The following is a 13,850-nucleotide window of genomic DNA, read 5'->3' on the forward strand; positions in this document are numbered from 1 at the left end:
TAGATACCCTACAGACAAACCAGAAATAATAGAATTAATGTTTTACCAGCTATCTGGGTATCCCTTAGCCCAGTCAACTTGACACATAAAATTAACCATCACAGGCTAGCACACATATTTAAAACAGTCACGAAAAACTGACAGGAGGCTCTCATGCACATGAGTGAAACTTGTCTACTGGTAGGTTTCACTGTCGGCTGTTTTGGTATGAACCAAGCACTTCAACTGATATTCACAAAATGGAATGATTAAAAAAATATTTTCTTTAGATAATCCACATTTTTTAACCTCCTTCCTGGAAGTGTAAGCTTAGCCTGGGAATTAAACATGGGAAAGTGGATAAGTATCTTGCCATTCATCAGCAGATGTTCATTCACTTAATCAGCTTCTGCCTTTTACATAAGCCCTCTAGGCCCTTGTGTCTGGTTTTCTTTCTGGTCCCCCATTTGTAAAGAGTGAACTTCTTGTCTCCAGCTAGTGTAATGGGGACATAGGATCTGGCTGAGTGATTTAGTAGGAAAGAGTTAAGGATTTAAACCTCTTTATGCAGATTTTTCAATCATCTCTCCTGATTTTACACCCAATTCTGCCCTTACATTCAGCGGTTACTCCAATTAGTGAAACTTTCTGGGCTTCCAAGACTCAAACAGGATACCTCTTGTTTAAATCTCTCTATATAAACAGGTTTTGGCTTTTGTCATTAATATAACTATCACCTGCTCACTTAGTTTTCATCCTCCAAAATTGTATTTACTTCTCTCATGTGTTCTCAGTTTCTATAGTCTTGTGGATTTATAACTTTCTTTGCTTTCATTTTAGTTGGAATTCAGAAATGAACATATAAATGTGAATTTTCAATGTCTATGTTTTCTATCTTATCTAAATAACAGATAATGCTGCATAGAAAACAGATTTAACAAGAAATTTTAGCGACAGCACTGCCTTTAAATACAAAAGAAAGGCCTTAGTAAGCTTCTTAATGTTGCAAAAAATGTGTTTATTTTATTCAGAATTTCCATACAACTTTCATTTTTAATGTTCATCTTCTAATCGTATTTTTATGTCAAGATTATAGAAGTCTTACCAGAAACTCGTACATTGCTTATGTAGAAACTTTTCTCATTTATTTTAGAATACAACATCATTTCACAAACACTGTGGAATTAGGAATAGTATAATTATTTTTTTTTTGTATTAGCTCCTCTAATCTAATATGTCTGATAGGAAGAGTGGCATTTTCTGTGGGTGGCTAAACAATACATTCTTTCAATCTGTATTTTAGTGATTGTCCACTGATGACACCCTCCAAGCAGTCTGTTGTCAAAGCACAATTTCTCCTGACAGAGTTGGTTTTTCTAAGTTTTGCCAGAGACAATCCATGCTTCAGTATTTAAGCAGAATCCAGCCAAGTAATTCACACATTCCACTTTTGCTTTTTTGATTACTAAGAATTATATATTATTGGGCACATGTGTTTACACTATGGTATAAGTTCTTTTTCCTGCTTTAACTTTGAAGGCAGGGAAATAATTTCTTGGACTACATATTTGATTAAAGCATGACATTAAGTGTAGAAATTAAGAATTTAAAGGTGAACCAATTTGAAAATGTCACTTCAATATTTAGAAGAATATAATTGATGCATGGATTTCCAAAATTTGAATATGCATAAATTATTCACTTAAGCATTGTTCATTATTGCAGTCAGCTTTATTGAAGGTGGTTACAGACATGGAAACAGTATTAGCTTGCATAGGCTTTTTAAAAAAATTGTCCCTCTGACTTTTGATATGGTTTGTGAAGAGTGAATTTGGTGCTATTTTGGGTGGCAAGGTAACACCCATGTCCAGGTGCCATCTAGATTTGGAGAACCAGAATAATTTTCTCTATCAAGGAATCCTTCCTTTTATGATACAATGAACACTACTATACTATCAAAGTGGGGACAAAAGGCTTGGTCAAGCCCTGATTAAGGCAATTTTTAACGCAAGTAGCAAGAATATCTGTTCTTCCGTGGCTGCCTGGAAGCTTTCCTTCTGACTGTGGCAGAGCCCCTAGGACTAGTCAAAGAAAAGATGTCTGTCCATTCAAAGGTTTGGAGTCAATTACCAGAGCCACAGAGGACTGTGAGGCTTGTGAAAGTAAAGGCAAATGACAATAGAAAAATTCTTGAGTATTTTGAAATTCTAAGAAGAAATGTACAGCTAGAGAGAGCAGTTTGAACATTCCACAGGCTCTCATTGTTGACATTCATCTGATTTTGTAAGTGTGTAGATGTGATTTTTTTTTCTTTTTCCACACTAAATATTGGGTGACTACAGATTTAAATGATTTTCAGGCAGTTCGAAAAACCCCCGCAACTGTAGGCAAACAAAGTTTGCATGCCTTGTTCAGTATACATAGCATTTATTTGGGGAGCAGTTTGACATATTTATTCAGATTCTTAAAGTGGTATTTATATTAAAAATGGTTAAAAAGTGGACTTAGAGGTATTCTCTGGAAGGGAGGTATGACTATTGCAGTTTATCAAAAGGGATAATACATGCTGTATTCTGTTTGTTTTGAGCATTGAATCAGGCTTCTAGGACGTAGATTTATTGACTAATAGGCGTATTGACACTTGTATGCCACGAACTGAGTGTAAATGAAAATGTATGTTGTAAAATGCAAAGAAAATAAGTTCAAATATCAGTTCGAGTAAGACTTTTGCTATCACAAGCAGTCTCACTTTTTGTCTTATTTTACCCTTTAACCTCTACTTTTCTCTCCATTAATTTACATCTTGTAATTTTAAACAAAATATACAGATACTACAAAAATGTATGCCTAGTTTAAATGCAACTTGATTTAGAAGAATGTGTCAGTTTTTCTCTATTAATATTTCCTTATATAATCAATGGAATAATATGTAATTATCAGAATTTTAAATATGTATGGCTTTATCTTCCTCAACTAAGCATTCCTTGTAGTTGTCTTATATTCATATTACTAATGAAATGTGTGAAATTAGGAAAAATGTGTTAGAAGTAACAGAACTTGTCCAAAGGGAAGTTTATATAAATATTACTAATGATCCCCAGATCAAGAAATTAATGATTCTTTACCCACTACCTCAGTGTGAGAGGAATAACTTTGGAAGAGTAACCATTTTGTTGTCCCTTGCACTTTCTCTTGGCAGATAGTTATAATATTTACAGGTGGAACCCAAATAATTTGTCTTTAAACAATGACACAGGACGGATATAACAGGGAATCTACTTTTGCACATTTTTGGTCTCTGCTATGTCTTTAATGAAGTATGTTACAATGGAGAAGTCAAATGAGTAAGAGAAAAGTAAAGTATACTTATGGCAGCAAGTCAAGAGCAAATTGCCCTTGGGAGATCCTTATCCTTCCTTGGAATCAGAAAATTTGCTCTGGTAAAACAAAACAAAGGGTGTAAAACTGAACAAACAGTTCAATAATGTTAGTTGTTAACTCATAAGATGAGGAGCTGGTTTTCCACAAAAGCAAGTAGGTTTATCAGAGTCCTAAAAAAGAAGGGCATATACTGGGATGCAAGTCCCTCCCTGCCAGTATAGGGGAGAGCGACTTTCTACAAGTTACTTTACCTTTTGAAACTTCAGTTTCTTACTGTTAGGTGGGAAATAAAGCAGAGATTTCACCCCAACAGAGTTTTTATAAGGATCAAAGAAAACACATATGAAAGTGCCTGCAAATTATAGACTTAAAATATAGCCAGTATGTTAATATATTGATATCAATTCCATGTAAAATATTTTATAATTCATATTTGTGTAATGATTTCAATTTATATCCTTTTTTAAGTGCACTCTCACATACCTGACCATAACAATGTGCAATAGGCTTTATTATTCACATTTCATAGATGAAGAAACAAACTAAAGGGATTACTGGTTCAAAATAATACATGATGGAGATAGACCCAACATTAAAATTAATATTGTCATTTACTGTTCATGTCTCTAAATAGTATCATCATGTTCTATAAAAAGTTTTATTATAACCTTGCTTAGAATGGTTATGAAAAAAGTAAATTAAATTATACACACACATAACTAGAAAAATAATATTTACTGAGCTATAATTCATGAGACATTTACATATTCTATAATATCCAACAGCTCTAAAAGCTCTATGAGTCCATGTTTTTAAATAATATAAATTTCAAAGATGAAATTTAACATGGAATATTTGAATGACTGTCCAAAGTCTCATGGCTAGTTACATCATAGAACAAGAGTATAAATTCACCTTCTGGACTATGGAAGAACAATCACTTATGCCTGTATAAAATGCCCTCTGTAAATGCTACAGTCTCTGGCAGGGTGGATGGTAGTGTTTTTGTTTATTTGTTTTTTTGTTATTTTGCTTTTAGCTCTTGACAATTCACTTAAGAGCTCTGAGCTCCATGCTCTTTCTATTCTTCCCATTTCTCAGGGTTTGTTTTGTTTTAGTTTGTTTGTTTGTTTTGAGGTAATATGAGGTCATAAAAAAGCATGTTTTACTTTGTGACTGTAAATGTTGGCATCGCAAATACTGCTCATGGAATGATATCAGGAAAAGATAACTGCTTTTATTTTCAACTCTGTATTCATCATGCTGTTTTCCTGTGAATTATACACTTCATATGATTCAGTGAGGACTATTTTATTGAAATATATCTGACATATAACACTGTGTAAGGTTAAGGTGTCCACCATGTTGATTTGATACATTTATACATTGCAGTGATTGTCATCGTTAGCCTTAGCTAGCACCCCTATTAGGTCACAAATGCCTTTTTTGTGGTGAGAATAATTAAGATCTAGTCTCTTGGGAAGTTTGATGTTTATAATACAATGTTGTTATCTATAATCACCATATCACCATGTTGGACTTATTTTATGCACTAGTTGCAAGTTTATACCCACAGGCCCTGGCAACCACAATTTTACTCTCTGTTTTTACAAGTTCAGCCTTTTTTAATTTTTCTCCCCACCTTTAAGTGACTTGGAGACACACTTGAGTTTAGATGGTTCCTTATAAAATGAATTTCTGTATAATTGTTTTTAAGAAAGGAAAATTACATATAACAAATGTAACTTCTCAAATGTTTTAATTTTATTTTTATGACAATCAGTTGGGACTTGAATATCAGCATGTTGTGAATTGTTCTAACTACTAGCAATTAAGTGAAATGCAGTTCAATTAAATGTAATTAATTTAAATGTACCTATTATTGTTTTGAATATAAACAAGAGAAAGCAAATGCATTTATTTCCAAAGAGAAAGGTAAATAAAATACTTTACAAACTCTTTTGACTAGTTTTGCATGAAAGAATGAGTTTAGACTACTTGGCTTAATACAGTGAAATTCTAATTTCATCTTACCCAGATCTATCCAACTATTATTTAAAGATTCCATGAAGGCTATTAAATACTAGGTAGGTTAATAAATCCTGGTCTTTAAGCATCTGGCATTTAAATTACAAAATGAAATGGCATGTTGTGGTTAATCAAAATCAGTTGATGTTGTTGAAGAAATCACACCTATCTGTAAGTTTCCTGGTAAATGTAAACCTGAAAATAACTAAAACCAACACTTTTTAAACCGTAGCATTATTTTCAGAGGTATAACTATTTTCCTTCAGCTCTAAAATATCACAGATCCTGTAAGTTAAATTAGATAGCAGTTAGATTTGATAATATTATACATTTTGGAATGCATTTAAATGATCGGGTCATAAATTTTATTCATTTAGCAAATCCAACAGGAATTTAGAGAATGTTCTCCACTCCCAATTTCAGCATGAAATGCTCAACAATTTCAGCATTTAATTCACATTATGCCTTTCAAGTGAAAACATGTCACATGTACACACACATATGCACACACACAAACTGATTTAGCAGTAGCAGGATTTCTACCCAATAGATGTTGATGACCTTCCTAGGTTTAGACATTTATCTCTAATTTGTTCATCCCTGATCTGTGTCTATTCAGTGTTCTTTAAAATTACCAGTTGTCTTCCTGAAGTAGTACATATAGATAAGCAGGTCCAAAATGGCCATTTAATTTTAATTTTTCCAAATAATCACTGTCAGTGTTTTCAGGCTGCTATGACAAATTATCAAAGAATGGCTGGCTTATAAACAACAGAGATTCGTTTCTCACAGTTTTGGAGGCTGGAAGTCTGAGATTAGGGTGCCAGCATCGTTGGGTTCTTGTGAGCCACCCCCTTTCTGGTTCATACACAGCCTTCTTCCAAGTGTCCTCACAATACAAGCGGGGAAGAGCGAGCCTTGGGTCTCTTTTATAAGAGCACGAATCTCATTCATGAGGGCTCCACCCTCATGACCTAATCAATTCTCAAAGGCCCCACCTCCAAATACTATCACTTTGGAGAGTAGGTTTCAATATATGAATCTGGGGGGGGAACAGAAGCAGTTAGTTTATAGCAACCACTCTACTACTACTAAAAAACAAAAAACAAAAACAAAAAAACATATTGCACATTTACTGTACTCCAGAAACTTCTCAGAGGGCTTCACATTTAATCTTTAAAATAATGCTTTGCAGAGGTCACTGTTACCTCTAATTACAGGACAGGAGACCATAAACATCAGTCAGCTAACTTGCCAAGGCTACAAAACCTCTAAACTGAGCTGACATTCAAACCCAGCACTCTAACCCTCCTAATTAGGATCCTGCTTCTCCAGCAGAAGTTTCTCAGCTTCTGAGAAGGGCACACAAATGTTGAAGAAAATTATAGTTCAAAAGAGAAAATAAGGATGTCAATATCATTTCTTTCAACATCACAACCATCTTGATTCCATATATACATGTTTACCATTTTAAGAAATCCATTCGAAACCATAAGCATAATTAACTTTTAAATAACGTATTGAATATAATTTAAATTCCCATGGTGTTTTACTATCTTTTAGGAAGAAATCTACAAAAGCTTGCCTTGAGGGTATATTCTGACAGGAGAGTGTTAAAAGATAATATGAAGCTAGACAGTTTCTACAGCAAGATGCTCCACCTGTAGATAAGTTCCAAGGAAATAATTGTTTTAAGAGAGCACATTGAGATCTTTGGGTAGGCTGTGAGGACATTTAAATGTAACAAACACATACCATGCACTGTACAAATATAAACCTCATTTGCATTTTTCACACCAAAAGAGAGCTATTTGAGAGAAATATATAGGAAGTATTAAGTTGCACAAAACATTTCTTATAAAAATGCCATTCACTCAACAGAAGGATCTCAGTTTTAAGATGACGTCTTTCCTCCAAAAGTATATTAAACCTCCTCCCAGGTGTTATGTTGGGATAGAGGCAAAGTTTTCACCAAGTCTTATTTGTTATTACAAACTGATTCCAGAGCCACTAAGCCATGACAATAACAGAAAGAACAGCCTAATCTCCTTATTGCTTTTTTTTTTTCTTCTTTTAACTTGGAGAAAGAATTAGAGAAAATGGGGAAGTTCTTATTCCCAGAATCTTACAACTGCCTTTTCCCTGCAGATATGATTGGCACAGTCAGTAGAGACAGTGGTGAGTCACAAAATATGACTCAAGGTCACAGCTGCAGATGGTTCTGTGGTTTAGAGCAGCACTCCTCCCCCAGTGATGGTTAGCAAGTAACATAAGAGAAAGCAAAAGAGTAAAGAGAGGGCAGGTAATAGAAGCCAGACTTCAAATTGAATAAAATACTTGTATCTTATTAATCAGTGAGCTAAATGAAACTATAAGATACACTCATATCCCAACTCAGATAAAGCTAGCCTCTAACAAAATGTCGAGGACATCTCAATCAACTTTGTAAATCAGTTTTAGTAATGGTGTTTTATTTGGTTATCAATTTTTTTAAACCAAAAGCTCCATTCAAACCAAAAGTAGGATTCTAAAGACCATATATATATATATATTAGTGTTAGGAAATTTTTTATATATATATATATATTAGTGTTAGGAAAACTGAGAGAAACTAGAAATAGCTTTAGCGAGTTCTTAAGCTCCAATTAAAATAGTTTTAGATTTTAAAAAGAGGGAATTTAGGGGCTATATAGGCATAGTTTCTTCTGTTTTAAAATTATGCATATTACACAGGTAATTAAACAAGCATCATCTCTTTGTAAGGTAAATGTTGTGAACAAGTGGCTTGGTTATTTATTTCTATTTTTTTAAACAAAATATAGGGCTTAAGTATTTTAAAAAGATGTCGACTGTCTCCCTGTCAGCAAGTCCTTTTCTATTTCCGTGGTTTGCTTTCTAATAAGTATATTAAATGTGCTCTACATTTTCTGAAGAAGACAGAGAGTATAATGGATACTGCAATAATGTAATGGAAAGAGAAAAAACATCCAGTCAGATAGAACTGGGCTTGAATTTGAACTGTATTTCTTAATATGTGAATATAGGTAAAGTTCTAAACCACCTTGAGCCTCAAATTCCTAAATCTGTATGATAGGATTAATATTACCAATGTTAAAAAATGTTTACAGGATTTGAAATTCTGTTTATAAAGCATTAGGATATCGTTGATATTCTAAGCCTGCACTCTCCAATATGGTAGACACAGCCACATGTGACTGTTAAGCAAATGAAATGTGACTATTGCAACTGATGTAATGGATTTCTAATTTTATTTAATTGATTAGTTTTAATTTAATTTATGTAATTGACTAATATTAATGTAAGTTGATTGGTTTTAAAATGAAATTTTAATTAATATAAATTAATATAAGTAGGCTTAATATAAATTTAAATTTAAAAACTGATCATTATTATTTCCAAATATAATCAATATAAATTTTTTGATGAAATGAATGATAAAGTATCTGATGGAAAATTTAAGTATGCTTGGAACAACTTGGATATGTGAATCTAATTTTTCATTTTTAAATTTTATTAAATCAAAATAAAGATCAAGCATTGTTGATGAAAATATATTGCCTAATTTGAGATTTACTGTGAGTATATGTGTAATACACACCGGATTTCAAAAACTTGGTACCAAAAATGATTATAAGATATTTCATTAATAAAGTTGTGTATTGATTACATTTGAGATGAAAATATTCTATATATATTACGTAAAACTAAATACCTTATTAATTAATTTAACATGTTTCTTTTTACTTTTTTAATGTGACTAATAGAAAATTTAAAATCCTATATGTGTTTTGCATATATTTCTATATAGTTGCTAACAAAGCTCTAATTCTGGGAGAAGAAAAGACACTTGTTTTTTATTTACCAGTCAGTGGGTTTTGGCTTTGGCTTCATATTAGGGTTATCTGGAGAGCTTAAAAAAAAATCTCCTGTGCCTGGACTCCACCCTAGAATAAAACAAGTACATCTAAGATTGAGAACTACTGTTCTAGATGTAAAAGGCAAAAACAAAACAAAACAAAACAAAAAACCCCCACAAAAAACAAAACAAAAACAAAGGAAAAAGCCAGATCAAAGAATCTCATATGAGAAACAAACTTCTTACTTTAGAATATGTAATAAATCTGCACCAAAGAGGAGTTCACTATTCATCCCCCTTCTCTTTCCTCAGTCTTTTCTTATTTCATTTTTTACACTGTGAAGAGGCTTATATAATATTTAGAATCATGAACACTTAAAGGTACAAAGGACTTTGAAGTCAATCAGGACAATCTTTCAGTCATTTGCAGACTATGTTCAACAACCTTACGGAATTATTCACCCATATGGTGCTTGAGCACTTCCGAGAAGGATGAGAGGAAGTGGTGGCTCATTTAATGTAGCCACATGAAATCACATGATCTCCCCCACAAATTGTATCCTCTTTCAGTTTACATTTCTCAGTGAATGGCACCAACCTCCATCTAGTTAGAAAAGCTAAAAAGTAGGAACCATACTTGTTGCCCCCCTGTTCTTCACCACACATTCCACTGAGACTCTCAATTCCTTCCACTTCCCTTTCTCTACCTCATCATCCTAGTCAAGGCTACCATGCTTTCTGACCCGGGATACTATATGAACCTCCTACAATCACTCCATATCCACTGACACATGCTTGTGATCAATCCTTCACACTTTGGCTGACTTTTCCAAAATGCACAAAAATGTGTCTCCAATGCTTAAAACTTTTAATCGTTGCCCACTTCTTATAAGATAAGCTCCTGTGGAGAGTTCACAAGACTTGCATCATCTGGACCTGTCCTGTTTCATCTGGCACCTCATGCAGGGTCCCTCCCTCTACTCTAGCCTCTTACAGTCTCTCAGACCTCCCAGGTCCCTTTTCATCCAGGGAATTTCAAGTGGAATTTGTCCCATTAAATGCATCTTTGATGAGGATAAGAATGATTTTTTAGATTTTATAACAAGGACACTAATCAAGTCCATTCCGGAGGTTTGGATTAGCATTTGATTCAGTCAGCCTCTGGCTGTCTTCAGAACAGCTGGGCCAAGGTAAACTGCCCTGGCTTTGTCCTGACACCTCCCCAGAGCTTGCCACAGGATGGTCTCCCTCTCTTCTTCCCTCATCCATTACACCGCAGTGTCTATCAGGGAGACCATCAATACCTTTAATCTCCCAAGTGTGCTCTTCCATAGCATTTTGTATTTCCTTCACAGCATTTGTCCCAACTACGATCATTTATGATATTTCTCGATTAGTCATCTTCTTCCTCATCAGACAACGTGTTCCATAAAGCCAAGGATCGTGTATCTATTTACTCACTAATGTTTTGAAAAACATGACACCTAGTAGCTTATAAGCATCTGTTTAGTTAATGAGTTATGTTAATACATTAAATAATATAAATTAATATAAGATGTAAATTTATAATCCTCACTTTCTAGGAATTATGAGGAATTCCTAACCACATGTGATTAAACAATTTTTCTTATTTTTAATCATGTCGTCTTTTGATCATTCTCATTCCTAGATCTTATTCTATTCTTGGCAAGAAAAAAATATATATTTATCATATATTCCTTATAAATGTATTTATTATAATAAAATTATATATTTATCATTTATTCATTGTAATACATATTATATATATATATCAATATATGACTTTACTTTTAGAGCAGGTTTAGCTTCACAGCAAAATTAAGAGGAAGAGACAGATATTTCCTATATACACTCTGCCCCCACAAATGTATAGTCTCCCCATTATCAACATCCTCCAGCAGCATGGTGACTTTGTCACAATTGATGAGCCTACATTATTACCGAAAATCTATACTTTACATTATGATTCACTCTTGGTATTGTACATTCTATGGATTTGGCTAAATATATAAAGACATAGCCATCATTATAATATCATACAGAGTATGATATTTTTCACTGGCCTAAAAAATCCTCTATATTCTGCCTATTCATCCCTCTTCCCCCACAACCACTGATCTTTTTACTGTCTCCACAGTTTTGCCTTTTCCAGAATATTATATAGTTGGAATCATACAGTATATAGCCTTTTCAGATTGAGTTCTTTCACTTAGTAATATGCATCTAAGTTTTCTCCATGTCTTTTTAGAACTTAAAGCTCATTTCTTTTTAGTGCTAAATAATATCACAAGCCTGCATGTATGTACCACAATTCATTCATCTACTGAAGGACATCTTGGTTATTTCAAAATTTTGGCAGTTAAGAATAAAGCTACTGGAAACATCGGTGTGCAGGTTTTTATGTGAACGTGTTTTCAACCCCTTTGGGTAAATACCAAGGAGCTAGATTGCTGGATTATATGGTAAGATTATGTTTACTTTTGTAAGAAACTGCCAAACTGTTTCCCAAACATAGTTGTACCATTTCATATTCATATTCTTGCCAGAATTTGGCACTGACAGTTCAGATTTTGACCTTCTAATAGCTGTGTAGTGGTATCTCATTGTTGTTTTAATTTTCATTTCCCTGATGACATATGATATGGAACTTTTCATATGATTATTTTCCATTTGTATATCTTCTTTAGTGTGGTGTCTGTTAGGGTCTTTAGCCCACTATTTAAACAATTGTTTGTTTTCTTATTGTTGAGTATTAGGATTTCTTTGTATGTTTTGGATAACTGTTCTTATTAGATGTGTCTTTTGCAAATATTTTTTCCTAGTCTGTAGCTTGTCTCTTCATTTTCTTGATACTGTATTTCACAGAGCAGAATTTTTTAATTTTAATGAAGTCCAGCTTATCAGTGATGTCTTTCATAGATTGTGCCTTTGGTATTATATCAAAAAAGTCATGGCCATACCCAGGGTCATCTAGGTTTTCTTCTGTGTTATCTTCTAGGAGTTTTATAGTTTATAGTTTTATGTCTTATGTTTAGGTCTGTGATCCATTTTGAGTTAATTTTTGTGACGTGTATAAGGTCTGTGTCTAGATTCCTTTTTTCTTTTTGCATGTGGATGTCAAGTTGTTTCAGCACAATTTATTGAAAAGACTTTGTTCCATGTTATCACCTTTGCTCCTTTGTCAAAGATTAGTTGACCATATTTATGTAGACCTATTTCTGGGTTCTCTATTCTGTTCCATTGATCTAGTTGTCTGTTCTTTTGCCAATAACACACTGTCTTGATTACTGTAACTTTATAGTAAGTCTTAGAGTTGGGTAGTGTTAGTCCTCCAACTTTGTTCTTCTCCTACAGGGTTGTGTTGGTTAGCATGATTTTAATCAAGATTTACTATACATCTTAGAGAAACTTCAACTTTTGTCTATCATGTAGACCTGGACCATAAGAAAACTTTATTTTACACCAGAATGAGCTGAAAAAGAATTTCACCAGTTTTTAATGTCACATAAAATGGCACATCTCCCTGTGTACAAGATGCCCCTAGAATGCACCATCTGCTCTGTGAATTCTGTGCTCACGGTCAGTTGCCTCTGTCTTTCTAGTCTTTTACTTAAAACTATTTTATTCCATATTGTGAGAACTATTGAAAAAGGATATCTTCATTGGATAGAATGTTATAACATTAACTATATAAACGCAGTAAATGTTCTCCTCTATGAGAACAGATCAGTATCTAAGAAATTGGCATCCAATGACATGTGTCTAATTAACAAAGGCTTATTATTTTTTCACAGTTTGACTGAGTCTCTTTAATTTAGATGTTTAGCTCATTTATTTTCATTTGTTCTCTTAAAATAGTAAAGGTTATTAAATATCATTCTGTTTACCAAGTTTTGTTATTGTCATTTTTTTTGATTGAAGTATAATTGACATATAACATTACATTAGTTTCATGTGTACAACATAATGATTCAATATTTGTATGTAGTGCAAAATGATCACCACATTAAGTCTAGTTAACATCTGTCCCCATACATAGTTACAAGTTTTTTTCTTGTAGTGAGGACTGTTAAGATCTATTATCTTGGCAAATTTCCAATATGCAATACATTATTTCTAACTACAGTCACCACGCTGTACATTATATACCCATGACTAACTTATCTGATACCTGGAAGTTTGTACCTTTTGACCCCCTTAACCTGTTTGTCCACCTCCCACTCCCTGCCTCTGACAACTACTGATCTAGTCTCTGTATCTATAAGGTTGGTTGTTTTTTGTTGTTGTTGTTGCTGTTATTTTGTTTTTTAGATTCCACATATAAGTAATATCATATATTTGTCTTTCTCTGCCTGACTTATTTCACTTAGCATACTGCCCTCAAGGTCCATCTATGTTGGGCATAAATGGCAAGATTTCATTCTTTTTTATGGCTGAATACTAGTCCAATGTGTGTGTGTGTGTGTGTGTGTGTGTGTGTGTGTGTGAATATTATTTATCCATTCATCCATCAGTGAACACTTGTTTCCAGATTTTGGCTATTGTCAATAATGCTACAATGAAC

At 33.4% G+C, this 13,850-nt stretch overlaps 1 long non-coding RNA gene across 1 annotated transcript in view; it reads left to right on the forward strand.

The window, feature by feature from the left end:
* LOC309667219 overlaps positions 1–13,850 on the forward strand; it is a 232,102-nt gene that overhangs the window by 75,177 nt on the left and 143,075 nt on the right. The window lies entirely within an intron of this gene.

Source organism: Balaenoptera physalus, assembly GCF_965194825.1.
Source record: "Balaenoptera physalus genome assembly, chromosome: 9".
Lineage (NCBI taxonomy): Eukaryota > Metazoa > Chordata > Mammalia > Artiodactyla > Balaenopteridae > Balaenoptera > Balaenoptera physalus.